This window comes from Myotis yumanensis, unplaced genomic scaffold, assembly GCF_028538775.1.
Source record: "Myotis yumanensis isolate MYYU_CA2020_CCGP unplaced genomic scaffold, mMyoYum1.0.hap1 SCAF_3, whole genome shotgun sequence".
Classification (NCBI taxonomy): domain Eukaryota; kingdom Metazoa; phylum Chordata; class Mammalia; order Chiroptera; family Vespertilionidae; genus Myotis; species Myotis yumanensis.
Window position 1 is genome coordinate 166,329,980 of NW_027223754.1, and position 19,751 is coordinate 166,349,730.

A 19,751-nucleotide genomic window follows, 5' to 3' on the forward strand; every position below is an offset into this window, starting at 1 on the left:
AGATTTCATGTGAGGGATTATATAAACTAACAGGGGCACCATCTCTTCCAGAAAAGACTCCAACTTCAGATGTCCTCCCTGCGGTAGCTCTTCCTCAGGCTCCATAAGATTGTCTTTCTGACCTGTTGCAGTGATTTGGTGACAAACAGGTCATTTACAGCCATCGCAACAGAATGAGGTAAGACACGATTTCCACAAGATTGTCTCATTTTATGTATGTACCATAATATATGTAACTTGTGCCCAACCGAGAGACATTTAGGTTATTTCTAGAGCAAAGTGAGATCAGAAATGTTTTCTATAACATTATTTCCTCCTCATAAGAGAAGTCTAGGTATAAATCCTGGCCTCCCTATTAGTTGAGGCAAAAACAAAAAGGGAGAAATTCATCCTACTCCTGGAAATGTTTTCTGCAAATAATGATAATTCTGCTCTTTCCTTTTCACTCCAGTGGTGTGCTGGATCCAGTTGGTACTAGCTCTCAAAAACCAATTGTTAAATTTTCAAGAATTTTAGAACTGATTGTTAAACACAGCCAGGGTAAACAAATATGTAAACTTACTACCAAGTAAATTATATTACAAAACAAAGATAATAAGTCTTCAAAATTCATCACTTCCTAAGGTTTTTTTTTTTTTTTTTTAACTATATTTTAATACTAGAGGCCCAGTGCACGAAATCCATTCATGGGTAGGGTCTCTAAGACTGGCCAGCGATTAGGACTGATTGAGGCCTTCCAGCTGCTCACTGGGGCCTCCCTTCCCCAGCTGCTGGCTGCTGGCCAGGGCCTCCTTTCATTCCGTGCTGCCCCCTGGTGATCAGCACACGTCATAGTGAGCGATCAAGCTCCTGGTCTCCTGGTTGAACTTCCGAGGGGACAATTTGCACATTAGGTTTTTATATATATACTAGAGGCCCGGTGCACAAAAATTTGTACACTCAGCGGGGGGGGGGGGGGGGGGGGGGTCCCTCAGCCCGGCCTGTGCCCTCTTGCAGTCTGGGACCCCTAGGGAGATAACGACCTGCTGGCTTAGGCCTGTTCCCGGGTGGCAGAGGGCAGGCCCAATCCCTAGGTGCAGCCCCTGGTCGGGCTCAGAGCAGGGCCGATTGGGGAGTTGGGGCACTGCCCCCTGTCATGCACAGAGCAGGGCGGATCAGGAGGTTGCGATGCCACCCGTAGTCACGCTCAAGGTAGAGCCGATTGGGGGGTTGGGGCACCGCCCTCTGTCACACTCAAGGCAGGGTCGATAGGGAGGTTACAGTGCCACCCCCTGTCACGCACAGAGCAGGGCCGATCAGGGGGTTGGGGCACTGCCCCCTGTCACTCACAGAGCAGGGCCCATCAGGGGGGTTGGGGCTCCATACCCTGTCACACACAGAGCAGGGCCAATCAGGGGGTTGGGGAGCTCCCCCCTGTCACACACAGAGTAGGGCCGATAGGGGAGTTGGGGCACTGCCCCCTGTCACACACGGAGCAGGGCGGATCAGGGGGTTGGGGCACCGCCCTCTATCACCCACAGAGCAGGGCCGATCAGGGGGTTGGGGCGCCGCCACTCTCACACTCAGGGCAGGGCCGATGGGGAGGTTATGGCTCTACCCTGTCACACACAGAGCAGGGCCCGTGGGGGTGGGGGGGGGGTTAGGGCGCCGCACCCTGTCAAACACAGAGCCACAGGGCGATCAGGGGGTTGGGGAGCTCCCCCCTATCAGGCACAGAGCAGGGCTGATCAGGGGGTTGGGGCGCCTTCCCCTGTCATGAACAGAGCAGGGCGGATAGGGAGGTTGTGGCCCTGCCCCTGTCACACACAGAGCCGCAGGGCGATCAGGGGGTTTGGGCGCTGCCTCCTGTCACACTGATCCCGGTGCTGGGAGGCCTCGCGGCTCTGCTGATCCCGGTGCTGGGAGGCATATTACCCTTTTACTATATATGATAGAGGCCTGGTGCACAGTTGGGGGCCGGCTGATTTGCCCTGAAGGGTGTCCTGGATCAGGGTGGGGGTCCCGCTTGGGTGCCTGGCCAGCCTGGTTGAGGGGATGATGGCTGTTTGCATCTGGTCACACCCCCTTCAGGGTGGGGGTCCCCATTGGGGTGCCTGGCCAGTCTGGGTGAGGGGCTGAGGGCTGTTTTCAGGTTGGCAGGTGACTGAAGCTCCCAACAGCTCCTTTTTTCCTTTTTATTCTGGGCCAGCTTTAGCTCTGAGGCTTGGCTCCAGCTCTTAGGCCTTGGCTGCTGAAAACAGGTATCTGGTTTGTTTGGGTTCTATAATCGATACAGTGTTTCAACTCCAGCTCTGAGATCCCGGCTGACTGAAAGCAGGTTTCTGGGGTTTTGTTTAGCTTCTATATTTGTAACAATGTTTCAAACTGCAAGCTCAGAGGCTGGCAGCCGCAGGCGGGGAACGTTGGAGTCCTCCGTCACTGAAGCAAGCAAGCCTCCTGTTAGCTTCAAGCTGCCTGGCTGCCGGCCGCCATCTTGGCTGGCAGTTAATTTGCATATCGCCCTGATTAGCCAATGGGAAGGGTAGCGGAGGTACGGCTAATTACCATGTTTCTCTTTTATTATATAGGATTAGAGGCCTGATGCACGAAATTTGTGAAAGGGGCTCAGCCCTCGCAGCCCCGGCTTCATCCGGAAGGTTGTCTGGCTGTCCAGTCTAATTAGCATATTATGCTTTTATTATTATAGCTAATCTATGCTCTCAAAGTTACTTGCATCTATTATTTTGTATAGTTGGAAAAACCATGTAACAGTGACCTTATGTGTGTCCCTTCCTGACTCTATGTTTAATGGTGTCACATTTCTAGCTTGAAATAGGTCATGGTAGAAGTGTTTGCACCATGGAAACTGGCAATGCTACCAATCAGATGCACCTCTCAGAGCCATCTGTTAAACACTTACCAACACAACACTCCTTTAATTTGTTGAAAGCTTTGGTTAGTGCTTGTAGGCCAGCCATGGGCAAGCCTCGGCCCGCGGGCCGGATCCGGCCCGTTTGAAATGAATAAAACTAAAAAAAAAAAAAAGACCGCACCCTTTTGTGTAATGATGTTTACTTTGAATTTATATTAGTTCACACAAACACTCCATCCATGCTTTTGTTCCGGCCCTCCGGTCCAGTTTAAGAACCCATTGTGGCCCTCGAGTCAAAAAGTTTGCCCACCCCTGTTGTAGGCCATCCAAAGCTTGAAGCTGTGGGTATAGTTGACAGTGCAGCTTCTGGAATCAGATTCTGCAAATTTGAATTTGAGCTTCACTTCTTACTGTGTGACATTGAACAAATTACTGACCCTTTCTGTGGATCTGTAAAATGAGAATAAAAAAAAGACTACCTATCCCATAGTATTGTTTTGAATAAATAATACCTAACACAGTATGTATTATGATTATTTTAATTTAGATACATTTTTAAATTATGACATGGAAGCCTATTTCTAGTCCTGTTATACTAATGATTTTTAAAATCAGATATCACTGTTAAGTTTTATCAAATGCCTTAACATCTCATTGATTAGATGTTTTTCATCTTTGACATATTAATATGGTGAGTTATATTAGTAGAATTCCTAATTTAAGAAAAACCTTAAGTTCCTGGAATGAATTTCACTTGGTCATCTCACACTATTCTTTGAATTCTGGAAGGATTCCATTTGCTTATAATTTATTTTGCCTATTTCATTATTAATATTAATAATTATCTTGGTTACACTTTTCTTTTGTATACTTTTTCAGGTTTTGGTATCAATGGTTTGATAACTTTGTAATCAGGAAACTTATTTTTTCTGTTCTTATAAATAGTTTCAGTAGCCATTTAAAAATATCTCATTGCTGCAAGATTAGAAAGAACTCATGAAACTATCAGGGCCTGGAGCTCTTTGTCAACTTTCTCCAGTTTGATAGTTCTCAAACTTGGCTGTGCATTGGGATCTTCTGGGGAGATTTTTAAACTACTGATGCCTGAGTCTCTCTGAATACATTCTGTTTTGATTAGTCTTGTAGGCAGTCTGGGCATGGGGATGTTTTAAAATTCTTCAAGTGACTATAATATGAAGCCAAGGTTCAGAACTGCATTTCTTTCATTTCTCTCAGGATATTAGTTTAATTTGGTTTCTATATTTTCTTTAATCAATTTTAGTGATTTATATCTACCTAGAAAGTTATCTTTACTTCTAGACTTTCAAATTGATTGTCATGGGGTTTTGCAGAGGACTATTGCATAATTATTTTTATTTTCTTTGTGGCTGTGATTATTTCACTTTTTTATTTGTTCTTTTTATTGAATTTATTGGGGTAACGTAAGTTAATACAACATCTGAATACTCTATTGTGTATAGAAGTTTAGTTTCCTTACGTTAGCATATATTTGATCCTCTTTACCCACTTCCCCCTTTCCCCCCCTCCCCGCCCCCCATTTTCACTTCTGGTAACCACTAATCTATTATCTGTATCTCTGAGTTTGTTTTTGTTTGTTGTTAGTTTGTTCATTTTTGTTTTCTATTCCACATATGCATGAAATCATACAATTTCTGTCCTTTCCATCTGACTTATTTCACTTAGCATAATAGTTTCAAGGTCCATCCATGTTTTCACAAATGGCAATATTTTGTCTTTTTTATGGCTGAGTAGTATCCCATTGTATGTGTAATCATCTGTAATTATCCAATCATCTGTCAATGGACACTAAGGTTTACACTTTTTTAAATTTGTTTTTTAAATTGATTTTAGAGAGAGGAAGGAAGAGGGAGAGAGAGGTAGAAACATTGTTGTTATTAGATAAATAGTAGTTTATTTTATTGGCTTTTTCAAAGGGCCAATTCTTGACTTTATTTATTAACTCTACTCTTTTTCTGGTTTTGTATTTAATAATTTCTCCTGTGATTTTTACATATTTTCCCTGTCTGATCCTCCTTAAGTTAATTTTGTTTACCACCTTCTAACCTCTTGATTTATTTCATTTTTATTTATTTCATTTATTACTATTCCTTTTTGTTAAGTAATAAAAGTATTTCAGGCTATTAACTTTTCTGTGTGTAGTATTTATTAATATATACTACTTTTATTATCAGTTTTCCTAGATCAGGGGTGGGGAATGTCCAGTCTGTGGGGATTTAAGGCCCAAGAAATCATATGGTCTGGTCCTACCAAGGCATCAGGGGTGAGTTAATTAAATATTTGACCAAATATAGCAGGATAATTTTGTTGTTGTTAATCCTCACTTGAGGATATTTTTCCATTGATTTTTAGAGAGAGTGAGAGGGGGAAAGACAGAGAGAGAAACATTGATGTGAGAGAAGCACATTGGTTGGTTGCCTCCTGCGCCCGCCCTGACCAGGGCCCGGGCCAGGGAGGAGCCTTATAGTAGGCTAATTTTTAAGTTGATAATTATGTATGGCTAGTGAATGCAGTTATAAATATCCAAATGACCTTTGGCAGGAAAAGGTTCCCCATCCCTATCTTAGAAAGTCTGTAATTGCAATTTTAGTTTCCTTTTTGATTGAACAGTTATTTTCAGAGAGCTTTTTGTTATTCTGATTTTCAAGTAGATAAGGTTATTTTTATAATAATGACTAGTTTTATTGTTGTCACAGAATTGCTTCTGTATTAGTTGGATAATTCTTTTAAAACATCTGCTTGATCTTAATTGAATATGTGTAACACCAGGCACTTTAAAAAGGAAACATAATTGGTATATTCAATATAATAAACAGGAAAATACGTGGCACCAACTGCCATTCCACCCCAGGCAGACTGATCTTTTAGTTTGAGCTGTCTTCTTGGAAAGGAAATGCTTGAGACTCGGTGCACCAGAATCCCAGGTGTGTGATCAGGACTAAAGCTCTTTTCATTGCTTCCTTACATGCTTCTGTCAGAAGCAAGTCCACTCTAAGATTGTTACATTAAACAACAGTCAGCAAACTTTTTCTGTAAAGTATTCATTGTTTGAAAATAACATTTAAATGGGCATGTTATATTTTTATTTGCTAAATCTGAAAACAATATTTGCAGGCTATGTAGTCCTTGTGACAACTACTTTGCTCTGCTCTTGTAGTGGGAAAGCAAACAGACAATATACAAGCAAATGGGTGTGACTATGTTCTAATTAAACTTTATTAAAATAGTCAATGGGCTATATTTGCCTTGAGGGCCATAGTTTTCAACAATTAATGTGCATCAGAAACACATGGAGGGACTGGTGGGCCCCAGCCCCAGAGTTTATGATTCCGTGGATTTAGGATAAAGCCCAACAATTTGTGTTTCTATCAAGTTGCCAGGTGACATGGCTATTGCTGTCTGTGGACCACACTTTGAGTACCACTGTATTAGGAAAAAACGACTATTACTTTTTTATTCCTAAAACCCACTCAGAGGAACATAAACATATTTCTTATTATCTAATTAGGACTTCATCAATCCTATGAGACAAAAATTTTAAGTGCTGAAATTGAAATATTCACATGGCCAGATCTTCCTGACCAGCAGGGCTTCCCTAAGACAAATGGGCTAATTACAAAAAGTTACCCTCTCTCTCAGGGAATGATTAGAAAAATCACCACTTCCACTGAATTTACATAGCCCCTCAGCTAGGTAAGGTGCACAGCTTGGTAGATTGAACACAGGCTGGATCTCAGCACTCACTCCCCCTTCAGGAGTCTTTGTGCAGTGCACAAACTACATGACACTCCTGGTGGCTCTGCTGACCAGAAAATATTATCTACAGTTTATCAAAACAACACATTCTAAATTTAAAATATTCAGTGAGAGTCTACATTTTTTCTTGAAGTAAAAAACAGAACAATATTTTTTCCACTTGGATGTGACAGACCCCCCCCCCCCCCCCCCGCCCCAGCTTTATTGGGGTATAATTGACAACATTGTAAGATATTTAAAGTATACAATGTGATGATAAATAATATTCCTAAGAAAAATTCCATACACAAACTGACCCCGATACTCTTTTTCTCATACCCCAAGAGGAGAAAATAGGAATACTTTTAAGAAATTTCCTGTACACAGAAATTTAAGCTTTTTAATGCCTATAAGTGTGGTGAATATAGTCTGCACTGTTTGGCTTTTTGGAATTCATTTAAGTTTTCTTTATGTCAACACTCTAATCTATCAACAGTATTTTGCAAATGTTTCATGACCCTTCAAAAGGGTACATTCCCTCTACGGAGGTAATAGAATTTGAAATATATCTGCCCACAACACTGCTGACTCATGTGGGAGTTTACTGAAATGTGTACTTTCTTGTTAATAGTATCCATCCTATATAATAAAAGGCTAATATGCAAATAGACCAAATGGTGGAACAACCGAACAACTGAACAACCAGTCGCTATTGACGTGCGCTGACCACTAGGGGGCGTGTGTGGAACATGGAGGGCGTCAGCAGCAGGCAGCAGAGCGAGGAACATGGTGGGTGTTGGCTGTAGCGGGATGGTGGACTGTGTGAGTGGGGGTGCCAGACCAAGGTAGGGCACCGGTCACTGTCATCAGGGCGAGCCTCTGGTGGTTACTGAAAATTCTTTGCTCTCATGCACCCTGGTCCCACCTGGTGCTCATACCTGCTGCCAACGCTGACCCCACTCGCACCTGCTGCCAGCACTGGAGTCGCCTCTTGCTCCCACTGCCGGCACCTGGCGCTGGCCCCGATCGCTGGGTGCTGTCAGTGGGTGAGAGTGGCGGCTGCCGGCTCTGATCGCCCCTCAGGGCTTTTCCACCTCCCCTGGCTCCTGAGGGCTGATCAGGGCAGCAGTCCTGCTCGCATCTGCTGACAGTGCCTGCCTCACTCGCACCTGCTGCTGACACTGGCCCCAATTGCTCCACACTGTCAGCGGGTGCGAATGGGGCCAGCGCCGTCAGCGTGTGGGAGCACCAGCAGCAGCAGCGGTAGAGGGGCTGCCAGCAGACAGAGGACGGGGGCCACAGTGGGAGGGGCCAGGGAGGGGTCCAGAGGATTGCAGCCTCGTGGCCCACAGTTCCTTTCAAAGTGCACGATTTCATGCACTGGGCCTCAAGTACAGTATAAGAATTCTCTATATTGTTACTTATCCCCCTGACCTAATGACTTGGGATATACACTGAGTGGCCAGATTATTATGACCACCTGACGTTTGTAGGCAAATTAGCCGTACACTGCATCGTATGGGATATGGAAGCTGAAGGCCTGTTCAAACACCTTTGCTGTCTGCAGTTACCAAGATAAAATGTCTCCAATTTGCACAGGAACACAAGGATTGGACAGTTGAGCATTGGAAAAAAATCATGTGGTCCGCTGAATCGCATTTCCAGTTGCATCATGCAGATGGCAGAGTGAGAATTTGGTGGAAACAGCATGAAAGCATGCACCCCACATGCATGAGTACAGCCCTTTAAGCTGGTGGGGGCAGTGTTATGGTTTGGGGCATGTTTTTCTGGCATGATTTAGGCCAGGGGTGGGCAAACTTTTTGACTCGAGGGCCACAATGAGTTCTTAAACTGGACCGGAGGGCCGGAACAAAAGCATGGATGGAGTGTTTGTGTGAACTAATATAAATTCAAAGTAAACATCATTACATAAAAGGGTATGGTCTTTTTTTTTTTTTTTTTTAGTTTTATTCATTTCAAACGGGCCGGATCCGGCCCGTGGGCCGTAGTTTGCCCACGGCTGATTTAGGCCCTTTAATTCATGTGGAACAACGTTTGAATAGCACAACATACCTAAGTATCATTGCTGATCAGGTTCATCCTATCATGTTGATGGCGTATCCCAATGGAGATGGCTTCTTCCAATAAGACAATGCGCCATGCCACGGTGGTCATATTGTGCAGGAGTGGTTTCAAGAACATGAGGGAGACTTTACCTTGCTTAGGTGGCCCCCACAATCAGCAGATCTCAATCCATTTGAGCATTTGTGGGACGAAGTTAAAAGAGCCATCAGGCAGCTGGTTCCACAACCATCAAATCTCACAGAACGAGACAGTGCTATTCATCAGGCTGCATTTTGCATATACATTTAGGAGTAGACTTTTTTTCTCTTTCAATTTATCACTTCAGTCTGCTTTTCTTTCTCACATCCAATCTCATATCCTGAATATTCTCTCATCTACCCCGCTCCTACATGAGAAAAATAGGAGAAGAACTAAGAAAAAGAGAATTAGGGAACAGACTTGACATTTAGAAAGGTTAGAGAAAAGAAGAAAAAGAAAAACTAAGGATCACCAGCTCGAAGTCTATCTTCTTGCCCTCCACTGGCCCTTGAGAGAGAATCTGTGGCAGCATTAAATTGCCAACACTGCGTTCAACTTATTTATGCTTGTGTGTTGTTAGGGAAGGGCAAGTGGGAGAGGCCAGTGTGTCTAAATCCTTTAGTTTCTTTAAGTAACATGACTGCTTGATATTTCCCTTTACATCCAAGTAGTAAGTGCCTCTAACAAGCTTCTCAGACTACCTGTTTCCCTGTTATTCATACCCCAAATTAACTCCCCTCTCCCTACTGCCTTCCTTTTTCTCAATCATCTTTCATGTCATTCCAACTCGATTCTATCCCACCTTACCTCCTCATCTTAAATGGATCCATTTCATTCCCTGTACTTTAAAGAATATATCTCTACATGACCTCCAGCATTGAAGAAGCCTATCTATTTGCAGCCCTGACCTCTCTGGTTTCCTCTAGCTTCTCTCCTTAACCAAACCTAGTATCCCTTCAGGGAGTATTATATTCTCAGCTGTTCTCTTTCTTTGAAAACTGCATCTTTCTCATGCTCCTTTCAAAAACAGTTAGGAAAGAAAAGGGAATAGTCCTGTTCTTTATTTTCTGGCACCACTTCCATAAGATGAATGCACCTCATTTAGGATGCCCTCAAATAGATGTACTATCCTATCCGCATCCTCATATCACATACTACCCTCTGCATTGACTTAAAGCAGTACCTTTACTCCACAAAGCTTTATCCTTTGAGTCCAAATTGGTGAATCTCTAGATATCAGAGGACATGTGAGGAACAGAGCTGACATTAAGTTGATTTCTTAGGGAGGTGAAAGAAATGAGACATCACTGTAATTGAGAAGAAACAATAAGCGCAGAACCTAAAGATTTCCATTATCAAAGAAAAATTACACCAGGCAAGGTTAAACAGGCAAGAAAGACTTAAGACTATTGCTATAGGAGATTGAACTCAACTCTGCTGGGGAAATTTTTAGAGCTGTGTGTGTGTGTGTGTGTGTGTGTGTGTGTGGTGGCGGGGAGAGGAAGGGGGTTCTTAGGCCACCTGTGTGTGATGATTGATCTTACCCAAAGGAAAAGTAAGTTCACAGGAGGTTGTTTCAAAATTTGGAGCAAGGTGCCCACTGAAGTTAGGCTCTCACCCTCTCACAGAGACTAGGAAATTGGCGGGCTATCTTCCTTGAGGATTACATTTCAAAGGAATGGTCCCCAGTCCTTGAGAAAGACATTCCCTGGGTCTCAAAACTGGTAAGAGGCTTTTAAGGAGACTTGTATACATTTCGAAGGATCATAGAAGGGATTTTCAGTGACTGTGCAAGTAAATGCTCTGAGGAAAGGGAGGTCAGGAGCCCATAGTCAAGAAGAAACCTGTCTGAAGGTTAGTCACATGGAAAGGAGGATGTTGCTAAGAACTGGGCCCCCATGGAGAACCAAAGAGGTGCTTACTCTTCCCCCTTGGATCTCAGCTTCTTCTTCAAGTTTGAAAATTCCTGTCTCAACCAGCCTTTAAAAGAAAAAGGTGAAGAAAGAAAAATAGAGTATAGGAAAAGGAGAAGAGCTGGTCTTTAAAAAGTTTTATGAGAAACAATTTCATAGCATACATTTGCCAGGCTTTGTTTTATGTTGGCATCATGAACAAGACACAGGTCTAACTTTTAAGCTCCAAGTCTAATAGAGTAGACAAAGATAACCGTAGAACAAAGGCAAATGTTATGAGGCCTACAAAGTACATGGGGTGGGGAGGGGGGGGGGGAGATAATAACAGCAGCTTACATTTATTAAACACTTACGTTCTAACAGCTTTACATTTAATCATAACAAAACCCTCCAAGTACTAACATTACCTTCATTTTGAGACGCAAAACTGAGGCTCACAGAGGCATTTCAAAGGGCACCGCTGCAATTCTAACTGGGGCACCCGTTCCAAAGCTGGCACTCCTAAGCAGGTAATCGAATAACTGCCCCGAAAAATGGGGCCGGCTTTGTACCGATAAGGTGATATTAGAACCAAGCCTTAAAGAATAAGCAGTGAATTGTAAGGTAGAAAATTGGGGAATAGGGGTTAGGAGCCGGGGATGAGAACTGCCTGGTTCGTCCTTAAAATGTTGCATTCGAGGTGGATGGTGGTGGAAGAGAGGGGGTGAATAGGGACGGGAGTGCTGGAAAATCAGGCTTTGTGACCTACAACTTCTCAAGGGCGAGCACTTTCTAGTTCAAGGTCCTGGACTCCCGCCATACAGGGACGGACGCCTGGGGGGGCGGGGGGCAGCTTGCGCGGGGGAAGCCGCTGCCCTGGGCGCGTCTCCCTTGCTCCAGCAGCTGCCCCAGTTCCAGGGCACGGGAGGTACACAAAGAGCCCACAAGGGTGGGAAAACCCGTGCAATAAAAAACTGGAAGCTACCCCGAAAGGCGCGTCCCTTCGCCGTCCCTTTTCATTCCCACGATCCGAGCTACCCAAACTACCCAAGAGGTGGTGGGCCCTGACCCAGTTACAACCCGGAGAGGAGAGGACGCGGTCTGCGCTAGGCATCTACGGCCAATCAGCCTTGCACGGCCTCTCGGATCACCGCCGTGGCAACCAATGGGAGCCTTCTCCTTGGCCGCCCCGCCCGGGAGGAATGCGCTAACCCGACCACCTCGGGGAAACCAGCTATTTTGGGAGACTGGGCAGTCACCCTCCCCCGTGGCAGAGCGGACACCGGGCTTGGGATCCCCCCACCCCCACCCCCGCGGAGTGGAATTGTTGAAATGCCCGGCCCCTTTGGTGGAGGATGGGATGGGATGGGGCGGAGCAAGGCTGGAGGCAAGCCTGAGCAGAGATCTTGCCAATCACATCGAGTCACCATAGCTCCCAACCTTGTCCACGGATCCCTGGCCTAGCTCTTTCCAGGTGGTAGCCCCCCTTTTAGCGAATTATGTAATTGTTGGGCTCCTCTTCCCTCTTTCGGATAACAGAATGTCCCTTGAGCTTCCCTACCGCCCCCTTCCGGTTATCCACTCCACAAAGCCTTCCTGGACCCCTTCCTCTTTCTGGGTTCCTTGAGTTCCCTTCAGAACCTGTGGGTTGTCCTACCACTGTACTCTTTTTACTTCTCTGTCTTCCCCACTAGTTTGTTTCATCTTTTAGTCCTTAGCACAGTACCTGGCCATAGGAGGCGCTGTAGCGCTACTTCTTCAATGAAGCCTTAAACCAAATAAAAGCAAAACTGTTCCCATGGAAGTGGAGAGGGAGTGTCCAAAGCCCTGAACCCTCAAGGAAGCCCTTGAGGCACCTATTATTAGTGACTTTAGCGGAAATACTCAGTTTAAATATATAGAAATATAGTTTTCCCAGGACATAAAAATTAAACATGTAGAGCCTCTAGGAGCACTCTTAAAAATCTCATCTTTTTGGACTTCCAATCTTATTTTTATTTTCCAGTCTAAAGACCTAGATATCTGTTTGCCTCTTCAGATTAATTCCTTACCCTCTTCATCTAGCTCTGGGCTTGAGAGGCTGACCTGCATGGACCATGTTAACAGATTCCCTTATCTCTGGCCTTCTATAGGGTTCCATCAATGAGTAGCATTGGCCAAAGATCAAAAGGCAGGAGTGGTATGAGGTTGAGGTATTCAGTCCTCTGTTTCTTTCCCTGTGGGGGTTGTGGCAAGCTCACTTGAGTCCCTTTAGCTAAGATCTCAGCTCCTGTCAGCTGGCCCTCTTTGCTTAATTCTCTTAAGTATTTCTAAGTTCTGGAACCACCATTTCCCATTACCTGTGTTTGGAGGGTGTGAGACCAGACTCTAGGGTTACCACAGCCCAGGTCAAAATTACGGGAAATGAACCCAACCCAGGATAGTTCTCTCTGTCTAAGTTCTGGAACCACCATCTCCCAAGACCTTTTCAGGCTTAGTTTCTCTAACATGAGATTCAGGGTACTGTGTCCCTGGTGTGATTTTCCTATCCCCAGCCCACACCTTTGCAAAGAATCCTTTGTTAAACTCCCCTCAAACTATCCTAATTTGAATATGCCATCTGTTTCCTGGGAATATCCTTATACAAGGACATTCTCTGTTACTGAGGTAATGGAAACGGTTATCTCAAATGGAATCGTTTGGAAGGCTACATGATGTAGGAGAAAGAGCACCGGCTTTCAAGTTAGACAAAACTGTGTCTCATGTCATTCATTCATTTGGCAAAAGTTCCACAATCCAATTAGCTGTGGTGGACGTTTTAGAGAATGTTATGACACACAGCCCATTCTCCAAGAAACCTCTTCTCCTACGGCAGGTGTGAACCCTGGCAACCAAGTTAGTACCATGAGATGCCACCCTCCACCAACACCACAATCAATGCAGGTAAGCTGGATCAATTAAGTCCTCTTTCCTGGGAATCTGGAATTGGTATGCAGTGGGGGTAGTCATTCCTGGGCTGGAACAAGCAGCCAGTCAAGCTATGGAGCAGTTATCTTTTTCCATGTATGTGAAAAAGCAAATAAAGTTGGCAGGCAAGAAAAATAGGTTGAAGTCAGAGGGCAGAGGGAAGCAGAGATAGAAGACCATATCTCCAAAAAGCCTGAGATAATGGCTGCCCTGGTTTTGGTCAGCCTGGGCGGCCCAGCTGCATTCTTGCTTTTGGGTTTTGTGAGATAAACTTACATCCTTATAATAAACTTTTTTTCCTCCATGGGTTTTTATTTCTTGCAACCAAACAATCTTAACTAAGATAATATCTACCTCAATGTGGTTTTGAGGATTAAATTAGATAAAGTGTTTGAAACATCTAAATCAGCGCCTCCAAAATGTTACTTTCTCCCTTCCGATTGTGAACAGCACCTCATGTGCTCTGAGCATCATACTTATCTGTCCTTTGTACTTCTTATTGGGAATAACAAACCCATTTCGCTGTCAGTATTTTTGCAAGTTTTCCTCATTCCAGTTTTTCCCCTTCTGAAGTGCTATTCTATTCAGGTTCTATTTGTGTTTGTGTTGCTATGCTATTTTGAACATTTTGTACCTCAAAGGATTGAGTTAATCATACTCTTCAGTTCATGACACACCATCATTGGTCCCTGCAAGGAAAGGCCCTCTTGTTTTATGTCTTCATTTCTTTTTTTTTTTTAATCTTTATACCCTTTATCTCCACTCGCATCACCACTGCCCCCCCACAAGAGGCAATTTTCCTATGTGCTTAATGTGTTATTTCTGTTTAAATATGTTCTCAGAAAAGTTGTTTTGTAGGCATCTATTTTTAAATGTATTTCAAACTATGTCTCATTCTTAGTTTTTTTTCACTAAGTACTCTTTTTCATCTCCATCCCTACTGCCAGATGCTGACATTTAATCTGTTACTTCACATTGATATCTAGTATTCCATGATGTACACTCATCACATGGTACCCACCCACTCCTCCAGTGATGAACACACACATTGCCTCCATCTCCATGGCACTACAAATAACCCTGCAAGAACATCCTTGTATTGGCCCCTTCTGGATTTGTAAAAAATTTGTTGTATATTACATAGGAAAGGCACTGCTTGGCTCTAGTGCAGTGGTTCTCAACCTTCCTAATGCCACAACCCTTTAATACAGTTCCTCATGTTGTGGTGACCCTCAATTTCATTGTTACAAACTGAACATAATTAAAGCATAGTGATTAATCACAAAAACAATATGTAATTATATATGTGTTTTCTGATGGTCTTAGGCGACCCCTGTGAAAGGGTCGTTCTACCCCCAAAGGGGTCGCGACCCACAAGTTGAGAACCGCTGCTCTAGTGTATGAATCTTTTTAATGTGCCCAAATAATGCCAGATTGCTTTCCAGAAGTGGTGGAACTAGTCTTCAACAGTACAAGATTCTATATTTCCACATTCCTGAAAACATTTGTAATGATCTAGATTTCTAATTTTGTTGTAAATTGATATCTCATTGTTGGTTTAATTTGCATTTGATTACTAATGGTTTTGATTAAATTTCCATTGCATAGCTTTTTCCTATTCTATAAGTTGCCTGTTGATTTATTTTGCACTCTTTTTTTCGATTGGGTTGGTGTATTTTTCCTGTTCAATTGCAGGAGTTCCATGTATATTCTAGGACAGTGATGGCGAACCTTTTGAGCTCGGCGTGTCAGCATTTTGAAAAACCCTAACTTAACTCTGGTGCCGTGTCACATATAGAAATTTTTTGATATTTGCAACCATAGTAAAACAAAGACTTATATTTTTATATTTATTTTATATATTTAAATGCCATTTAACAAAGAAAAATCAACCAAAAAAATGAGTTTGCGTGTCACCTCTGACACGCGTGTCATAGGTTCACCATCACTGTTCTAGGATGATGTTACATACTTGTCAGTTTTAGACAAAGCAAATATTTTCTTCATTCTACCATCTGCCTACTAGCATTGTCTCTGGTTCATTTAACAGAATATAAATCTTTGTTTTGTAATCAAATTCCTCAGTTTTGCCTTTTGGTTTGTGCTTTTGAAAGTGTTGAAATATGTCCACTACACTCTTAGATATGCCTGTATTTGCCTGGCATCTCTAAATCTGAGTTCATTGGAGAGGTCCCTGTAGTCATTCCATCCACTCCTCCTCATTGGATGCCAATGTAATTGCACTAACTGAATTTCATTTTTAAGAGAATCCCATCTTCCTTGAGCCTTCCCCCCCGCCCCCCCGCCCCCCTGTAGAGTTTCAGGCTATGAAAATTATATCTTTTAACTCTTTGAAGTCAGTCTTCTTGTATCTGTCACCTTATCCCCTTGACTATCAGGAAGAACTAAAATGGCATAGTTACTTTTTCTCAAGATTTTCCTCACTCCCATTTTACTAATCAATTCCATCTTATGGGTCAGCATTAGATCCAGAATTGCAGCTCTGCTCTACCATCCTTTTCCTTCTGAAGGATTATATTACATTAAATCAATGTTCCCTTCACTCCTAGAACTTGGCTTTGCACTAATTTCATTTATTTGTTCTTGGGATCTATAATCCAGTTTATGTTTTGCAGATTCTAACAGATTTTTACAATGATATAACTTCTTCTCTTTTATCTTCACCTAAATAATTCCTTTCTAGTTTCCACTCTCGAGGATATATAATCCCATATAAGATTCTTTGTGATGTAATGTGCTACTCTGACTTTCCTTCCATTATTTTCTTTTGTTTTTATTTTATTCCTCCTACTTACTTACTTCTGTCGCTTTCCTTCCTTTCCTCCCTGCCCTTTTCCCTTTTCTTTTTGAATTTTGGACATGCTGAGTGCAAGGGCTGACTTTTTGTAGATCACAGCAAAGCTGCAAACATATGGCGTGTGCCACACAATTCTCAATTCTTTCCCAGTTGTACATAAGAACCCAGGCCTGTTTCTTTGGAACAATGTACAGCACCTTTTTTCATTGCATGTTTCAGGCATGACTCCCATCCTTCCAAGTTTCTTTATTTCTGTGAGTTTTTATTTTCTCATTATATAAAGTCTCAAGTTCTACTTGTTTATTTCTGTAGTCTGTGTATTCGTATAGAGGCAATAAGTACTTTTCCCCCCCAACCTCTTTCTACTTACTTTTTTCCCAGAGAATTATAGGATACCACCTCTGCTGCTGCTTTTCTCCCAATGTCATACTTGATGTCTTCTGTAGCATAAAATTTTGTGGAGTTTTTCAGCATTTTTTAAACTTTTGTCCTCTCCATTTCATCTTGTCATCCCCCCCTCGTGGTCCCCAGTACACACACACACCATTCCCATTTGAAAATTAAAGTGCTTTTAATTTAGTTAACAATGCTAACAGAAAACAATATTCTGAAAAGCACTCTGTCCCAACTCAGGGCAGGTACCATGATTTATTGGAGTCTGCCCCAGTGCCTAATCCCTCTCCTGAGACAGTAGGCAGGTGGTAAGTATTTACTGGCGGATTGATTGACTTATTCATGGTTCCCTTCTAGGATGTCTTTTATCACCATGCTTGTAAGAATTGTTTGTCTGCTCTAAAAGAAATGTTGGCTTTCCCTTTTCATTCCCAAAGCTGAATCCAAGCCACCCTAAGCTTTCCTTAGCATACTGTAACCACTTCTAGCAGAGTAAGGTGCAGTACCATTTAATAGGAGGGGAACCCACTGATCTATGTAATTCAGACAGAGTTCTGGTCCTAATGCTGCCATCAACTATGCAACCTTGGGTAAGTCACCCCATCTATTTCTTTAAATATATGAAATGAAATATTCACTGTCAATCCTCTTAGAAGAAGACTATATATATATATATATATATATATATTACCACTTTAAAATAAACTGATATAAATAATGTAAATTTCCCCCACCCAGGGAATTAAATGTGAGAGAAACTATTTTTCTTGGAGTAAGAGAAAGAATTTGTTCACTTTCTTGGAGTAGGCAGGAGGAAGAGAGTATAGGAAGGATAGGGTGAAAGAGCCTGTGAAAGGCATAAAGTCTTCAATGGGAACTTTCCTTGTGATCACTCCCCTCTCTTATTTTTAAAATTCAAGTCTACAGCAAAACTTTAAAAATGCCTAGTAGGGTTATATTCCTTATTGAAACCAGTGAAAGGGCTGCTTCATGTGACCTAGAGATGATAAGGAGTCAGCTGAGGCAGTTTGCATGGACTCGGGTGTGCATACAGAGGGAAACAAAAGCAAAACCAAACATGGGACATTGTAGAAATTGTATGAAATGCTGTGGAATTCCCAGATTTTGGAAATTGAATTTGGGACAAATTAATCAGATCTCTGAGATATGGGAAGTCTCTTCAGACATCTGAGTTATATATAAAATGGCTATATCAGCATCACTAAAGTTTCTTTCAGCAATGGCATTTTTGAAGATTCTAAGAGGTTTATTCTTAGCTCTGAAGTCCTGTAATTTTTCATTGATATATTTATGACTCAATTAAATACCTATTTTCTGTTTATGAAAAAGGTCCCTTGCTGCTCATTTAATTGATTCCAGACATCCCCACCATCCACATTTTAACATCTCTGAAATGGGATGTGTCTTATAAATAATAATCAATTCAGCTTACAATTCTTGTTGGACAAGCAGCAGTTATGACAGAGTTGTCATTCATTGCCTGTACATGCCTGGGCCTAGTTGTTATTCTATGTGGCATGATGGAAAATGATAATCGCTTGATGTTTCATTTAATTAACCACTTAAAGACCATTTGAAGGAATATTAGACTTTCTTCTTGTCTGAACATCTTCCTTGAACACTTTCTGGCAAGATTTAAAAAATCCCAGCTTTAAAATGCACAGAATAGGTGTTGTGGCCTGGAAAAGAAATTCCCAGAGAAAATAGTGGTGCTCTTTCTAAGAAATGCTGCTTTATTAATACTGCTAGAGGCCTGGTGGGGTCCCTCGGCCTGGCCTGCGGGGATTGGGCCGAAACCGGCTGTCTGACATCCCCCAAGCAGATTGCTTGCGAGAGGATGCAGGCCAGGCTGAGGGACTCCACTGGTGCATGATCAGCCTGGGAGGGACCTTGGGAGGGCTCCAGGGCGTGTCCAGCCCCATCTAGCCCAGTCCCAATAGGCTGGACCCAGCAGCAAGCTAACCTACTGGTCGGAGCGTCTGCCCCCTGGTGGTCAGTGCACATCATAGTGACTGGTCGAACTGTTGAACGATCGATTGGTCGGATTCTTAGCATATTAGGCTTTTATTATACAGGATAATGACCCAGAAAATATGAATGCATGGAGAAGTACAGATATCAACAACTCTGAATCAATAAGTAATTCAGAAGTGTTGGGCTCAATATAAGGAAATTATAAGAATACCATAATGGCGTTCAGTTAAATTTCTGTGCATTGTAGTAATAATAAAAATAAATCTGAATGAACTCTTAAATAGGAGTGAAATTGTAAAATATAAGTACTAAGAAAGCATAGTAATAGCTTAATTGGCAGTATTTTTTCCTTAATTTATTTTCTAAAATAGTGATGTGCCACACAATCAATGGTGCCTTAAAGTCAATAAAATAAGGACCTCAGAGACTATAAAAATGAGAAAAACAGTTCCATCTCTCAAGATATTAATAATCTGGAAGGAGGAATAACAAGCACATAAAGAATAATAGAAGTAAAGAAAGTATATAGTAATTGTCCCCAAAAGAGGTACAAGCAAAAAGATCTGGGCATTTAAAGGAGGAAGAGATCACATTAGAAAAGGCTCCATGAAGGAAGTGGCAGTTGAGAGGACCTTGAAGAACCAAAGAACGGGTAGGATTCCCACAGGCAGCGATGGAATGGAGTAGGAAGAATAAAGAGAATGAGCAAAAAATCAGATCAGAAAAGTGGGCATTTCTGGGAAAAGGTGAATTGCATATTTGGACTACAGAGTTTGTTAACGTCTTTGGCTTTATAGACTTAAGAATTTGATGAAAGCTATGAACTCTATTCCTAGAAAGAAAAGCACACATTCATAATAAAAAGCCTTGCATGCTATTTCTGGGGCTTTCCTATTTCCAGGCAGCATAAAAGGGGGAAGAGGGAAAGGCAGCCTGTCGGACGCCCCCATGGGACCCTGGTGCCGGTGACCAAGGCCGC